We start from the raw sequence: 6771 nt of genomic DNA on the forward strand, positions 1-6771 counted from the left end.
GGAAATATAAAGTTAATTATGAAATAACGCTACATTATCTTTCCACTAGATCTAGAAACTATTTACTTGACGTGTCAGTAATTTTTTTCGATCACAGTAAATCCCTTCACAAAATAATTAATAGTGACACCCGTGTACGTATAATGCAAAATTTCCTACAAAGCAGAGCACAGCTGGAGTGTCATGTCGCAATGAAAGTTTGAAACCTAAAACCATTACCCTTAAAGGACTCGGGCTTCACAGGGCACCTTAAACATAAAAGGGAGGAGGGAGAGGTAACTACAGTAGCGAATCCAGAACTTTTAAAGGGGCGGGGGGAAGGCAATTGTTTTTTCTAAACCCTACCCCATCTAACACCCTAACCCAGGGGTGGGCAACATTTTTGGATCGAGGGCCGCATTTCTTAAAATTTTGGAATGGCGGGCCGCATATGTATATACAACTTAGAAAGATACTCTAGCTAACTTTTAATTCATAGTTACACTGTATTATATTCACGTTTCTTTTTTTCCACACTCCACGTTAAGAAATTACTAGAGGAGTTAGCAATTTTTGAAATCAAATTAATATTTTTTTTAAATTACTGTTGTTGTTTTTTTATATTACAATAACCCCACTAATATACAGTTGTACTTAATGTGCAGTATTTTACTTTTTACACTCGTGCATAATGTTCCGGAACTGTGGAACTAGCTTACTAGTTGTTACCCCTATGACTGCTGTCAAATTACAGTCAGTCAAAATCGACCAGTACTTATACTTGTTTAGTTTCCCCCCCCCCTCCCAAAAAAAAATTGCTTGTTCACTGGATGAGACAATATATGTTCCGAAAGTTAAATGTCGGGAAGAGCGAAACCTGCCCTTTTGGAGCATCACCAGAGAATGCTGACCATATCCTTCAATGATGCATACTAAATCAGAGACCCGAACAGGACTATGGCCCCAAAGCCCTCCTATAGAACCAAAACTATTCGGAGAACTGCCTGATCTGGAAAACATTTCGCGGTTCATCTTAGATATAGGATTACTGATCTGAACCCTCCAACGTGTAAAATGAGAACAAAGAAGAAGAACAGATGTATGTGTACACAAATAGTGTGAACAGCAGCACATATTTTAAAGTGTTGACATACAGATTCTAGCACTCATAAGACTCCAGTGGAAGTACTGACTGGAAATTCTCTTTGCTCGGAGTTATGTCCTCTGGAGCTAAATCAACTTCTGCGCTAAATGGAGAGCTATTGATATTGAAATCCGGTTCTTGACGTCTTAAAATTTGCTTTCACAAATTGCAAAATTAGGGAATCTAAATAAGTGTTGTACTTTTAATCATTTCACTAGGAATATTTTCACCTTTCAGCAAAGGAAAATGACAAAACCTGTTTTCTTTTGCTTGCTTGTAGAAATGGGAAGGCCTTGTTTGAAAAGATTTAACATCCATTTACATTTCATATGTAAAAGGCTCATAGCAATGGTATGTATGAAACATGAAATCTGTCTTCCACCCTTCATTAGAAATATTTGTAACAAAGTCACACTCAATGTCCTTCAAGTAACATAACAATTTCTTCTTTTATAGTGTTCTCGTTTACCTTGCCCATGCTAATATAGCGGATATATTGGATTATAGTGTTCTTAATCGAAACTACCTGTGGTTAATACACCATAACTATATTAAGTTTGATAAGTACGTCAGTATGACTTACAAGGTTAAAAATTTATGCAGCTTTGTGCAAACTTTCCTGTTTAAAGTTTATGGTTGGGGTATTAAAAAAAACACCATTGTACTCAGTCGAAGATCGACCTTCACCAGTTGTCACCCTTGACATCTTGTTCCAAGCATACCCAACATTCAACACAGCTCTTCATAGCATTGAATAAATACTGATCAGAGATTGTGTCTTGAATAGAGTGTATTGATGTATAGCCAATAAGCACAGTCTTCGTTTGCTTGAAACTTTTTATAATAAGACAGTTTCAATAATTTATATTTATATTATTTTTAATATATTTGCATTTTTATTAGTATATACTGTGGGCACACCTGACTTCTGTAGGTGTCGGCAGGCCGCATAAAACACTCCGGCGGGCCGCATGTGGCCCGCGGGCCGTAATTTGCCCACCCCTGCCCTAACCTATGCATCATATGCGCAGACCGTTTTTTTTTAGGGATGGGATTTGGTGTGGTGTTTATATGTATATATATATATATATATATATATATATATATATATATATATATATATATATATATATATATATATATATGTATATATATGTATATATATATTTACTTGACTTGTCAGTAATTTTTTTCGATCACAGTAAATCCCTTCACAAAATAATTAATATTGACACCCGTGTACGTATAATGCAAAATTTCCTACAAAGCAGAGCACAGCTGGAGTGTCATGTCGCAATGAAAGTTTGAAACCTAAAACCATTACCCTTAAAGGACTCGGGCTTCACAGGGTACCTTAAACATAAAAGGGAGGAGGGAGAGGTAACCACAGTAGCGAATCCAGAACTTTTAAAGGGGCTGGGGGAAGGCAATTGTTTTTTCTAAACCCTACCCCATCTAACACCCTAACCTATGCATCATATGCGCAGACCGTTTTTTTTTTTAGGGATGGGATTTGGTGTGGTGTTTATATATATATATACAGGGCCGCCGCGAGGGTTGTGGCCGCCTGCGTGCGAAATTTTTAAAATGCCGCCCCCCCCCCTTTTTTTTTAGACCATGTACCAAAAGCGCCTATTGATTTAAATCTATTTTCGTAGAACTTTCCCTTTTTTCCGCTTTCATATTCACACCGTTGTCGTATTCCTCATGTCCCTTTAGATGTTTAATTTCCGTGTTTAACTTTATAATTCAATTGCGACTTACTTTCTGGAGATAGAATTGAGTTCGAGGCCGAGTCACGGAGCTCATCGTATTCTGGCGTTTTAAGTTTCAGAATTTCTTTCTTCTAGCATTTACAACGCCTTTTTCTCGTAATAAGAAGAATGAATATAAAAAAATCCAATACTAATGAGTTTTATTTTAAAACGCACTATTCATCATAGTAAAAAAAAAGTCTTATAATAAAGGCAGCCCTGGTCAAATCTAGGTAATGGGCGTGATCTTTTTTAACATCATCGTCGAAAGAAATATAGCCAGGCACTAAGAAGACAATCCAGATGAATCCAGACGTTTTGAAATGTTTTCTTCAAAAATGTTGAGCCCATGTTGTTACAAACTCCTCTCGCAAAAAACGGTCTACATTTGACAAGGTCTTATTAGAAGATGAAACGACGTTTTTTACTTAAGATATTTTAATTTGTAAATATTGTTAATATTCAGACAGGGATTAATAAGTACAATGAAAATAAAACATTTTTTCGCCCGCCCACCCCTTGTTGTTGGTCGGTCGTTGGCTTATTGCTCCAAACAGCTAATAGCTTACAACTTAATGTAGATCTACATCAATAATGACACAAAAATAGCCTAACTAACAGCCATTTAACATAAAAGTAAAAATGTTTCTAGCATTACGTTTTTAATTTACTAGATACAAGTACAGAACGGGCTATTCGACTTAACAGCAATATTTATATGTAGTAAGTAGATACTAAGAAGAAAAAAAATGTGTTGACTGATATACTTCTGTAAGCGTCATTCGAAATCAATATTACAGGTAACCCGCGAAAATTCAAGGACAGAATATTCATTAGGCGCCTACGGAAAAAAAAAATTACAGGTAACCCGCGAAAATTCAAGATCAGAAATGAATAGACGCCTACGGAAAAACAAATATTACAGGTAACCCGCGAAAATTCAAGGTCAGAAATGAATAGGCGTCTACGGAAAAATCAATATTACAGGTAACCCGCGAAAATTCAAGGTCAGAAATGAATAGGCGTCTACGGAAAAATAAATATTACAGGTAACCCGCGAAAATTCAAGGTCAGAAATGAATAGGCGTCTACGGAAAAATAAATATTACAGGTAACCCGCGAAAATTCAAGGTCAGAAATGAATAGGTGCCTACGGAAAAACCCGTGGAATCCCTCGCACGCCGCTCCTTTTTTTTTCTTATTAATAGTTTCCAAAATAGCTTCTTATGTACAAATATCGTTTTTAAAAATATAATTTACTAATGATAATGGAATAATTGGAATTTATATAAAATACTAAAATATCTGAGTAATTTTTTTCTTCAATAAACAAAAAATTTGAAAAATAAAGGCAACCTTGGAAAAATGATTTGGCCGTCCCCTACATTCGGCCTCCTGCGTGCAGTGCACACATTGCGCAATAGGTAGCGGCGGCCCTGTATATATATCTGCTTTATAAAGTAGAAAATAAGGCGTATGTATGTATGTATGTATGTATGTATATATGTATGTATGTATGTATGTATGTATGTATGTATGTATGTATGTATGTATGTATGTATGTATGTATGTATGTATGTATGTTAGGAATAGAAATCAAAACTGCTTGACCAATCTTGATAAAACTTGGCAAAAATGTTCCTTGGGTACTAACTTAGACCGTAGTGTATGTATTGTAGCCCTAAAACAAACTTAAGACCCTTAAAAAAAAGTTGACCGACTCTATTAAAGCTATTATATGGATCTAGGCTTTGTTTACAATGTTGACATGAGAAAAGATCGAAAGGATTTAGATCTAGATATAATTTCAAGAAGTACACTTTACACATATAGTTTTTTACTTTGACACATAATATACAATATGAATATAGTCTATTGATTTCATTATTTAATAAAATTAACCTTCAAATTTGTGTTTCAAAAGCATTTTTACATAAATTCGTTCCATATATCTGCGAATTCAGAACGTCCTGACTTACTTATATACCTTTCATTTAACAAATCGGGTAAACCCGTTTTAATTGTACTTTATATCCTATTCCTCTATCGCTTCTTTCGTTTTTAATAGATATGGATGTATCGCCTCGGGTAAACCAATTTTCGCAAAACTAATTTTATTTTCGTAGCGAAAGAGAAAAACTTGAAAGAATCATTAGCTAAGTTTAACATACATCTAAATCCAATCCACTAGATTAGTAAACACAAATTTAGACCCGCAGGCCGCGGGTAATGTCAGGCTAGTATATATATATAAAGCAAAAAGTAAGATGTATGCAGAGACGTAGTAATGGGGTCATGGGATGCTCACTGCGCTTCTGCCAGTATGTATGTATGTATGTATGTATGTATGTATGTATGTATGTATGTATGTATGTATGTATGTATGTATGTATGTATGTATGTATGTATGTATGTATGTATGTATGTATGTATGTATGTATGTATGTATGTATGTATGTATGTATGTATGTATGTATGTATGTATGTATGTATGTATGTATGTATGTATGTATGTATGTATGTATGTATGTATGTATGTATGTATGTATGTATGTATGTATGTATGTATGTATGTATGTATGTATGTATGTATGTATGTATGTATGTATGTATGTATGTATGTATGTATGTATGTATGTATGTATGTATGTATGTATGTATGTATGTATGTATGTATGTATGTATGTATGTATGTATGTATGTATGTATGTATGTATGTATGTATGTATGTATGTATGTATGTATGTATGTATGTATGTATGTATGTATGTATGTATGTATGTATGTATGTATGTATGTATGTATGTATGTATGTATGTATGTATGTATGTATGTATGTATGTATGTATGTATGTATGTATGTATGTATGTATGTATGTATGTATGTATGTATGTATGTATGTATGTATGTATGTATGTATGTATGTATGTATGTATGTATGTATGTATGTATGTATGTATGTATGTATGTATGTATGTATGTATGTATGTATGTATGTATGTATGTATGTATGTATGTATGTATGTATGTATGTATGTATGTATGTATGTATGTATGTATGTATGTATGTATGTATGTATGTATGTATGTATGTATGTATGTATGTATGTATGTATGTATGTATGTATGTATGTATGTATGTATGTATGTATGTATGTATGTATGTATGTATGTATGTATGTATGTATGTATGTATGTATGTATGTATGTATGTATGTATGTATGTATGTATGTATGTATGTATGTATGTATGTATGTATGTATGTATGTATGTATGTATGTATGTATGTATGTATGTATGTATGTATGTATGTATGTATGTATGTATGTATGTATGTATGTATGTATGTATGTATGTATGTATGTATGTATGTATGTATGTATGTATGTATGTATGTATGTATGTATGTATGTATGTATGTATGTATGTATGTATGTATGTATGTATGTATGTATGTATGTATGTATGTATGTATGTATGTATGTATGTATGTATGTATGTATGTATGTATGTATGTATGTATGTATGTATGTATGTATGTATGTATGTATGTATGTATGTATGTATGTATGTATGTATGTATGTATGTATGTATGTATGTATGTATGTATGTATGTATGTATGTATGTATGTATGTATGTATGTATGTATGTATGTATGTATGTATGTATGTATGTATGTATGTATGTATGTATGTATGTATGTATGTATGTATGTATGTATGTATGTATGTATGTATGTATGTATGTATGTATGTATGTATGTATGTATGTATGTATGTATGTATGTATGTATGTATGTATGTATGTATGTATGTATGTATGTATGTATGTATGTATGTATGTATGTATGTATGTATGTATGTATGTATGTATGTATGTATGTATGTATG

The 6771-nt window shown here is 32.9% G+C and overlaps 1 protein-coding gene across 4 annotated transcripts in view; it reads left to right on the top strand.

Moving 5' to 3' along the window:
* The window catches only part of LOC106078545 (uncharacterized), a 171731-nt gene that overhangs the window by 54174 nt on the left and 110786 nt on the right, over nucleotides 1–6771 (top strand). The window lies entirely within an intron of this gene.

Source organism: Biomphalaria glabrata, chromosome 8, assembly GCF_947242115.1.
Source record: "Biomphalaria glabrata chromosome 8, xgBioGlab47.1, whole genome shotgun sequence".
NCBI classification, from domain to species: Eukaryota; Metazoa; Mollusca; class Gastropoda; family Planorbidae; genus Biomphalaria; species Biomphalaria glabrata.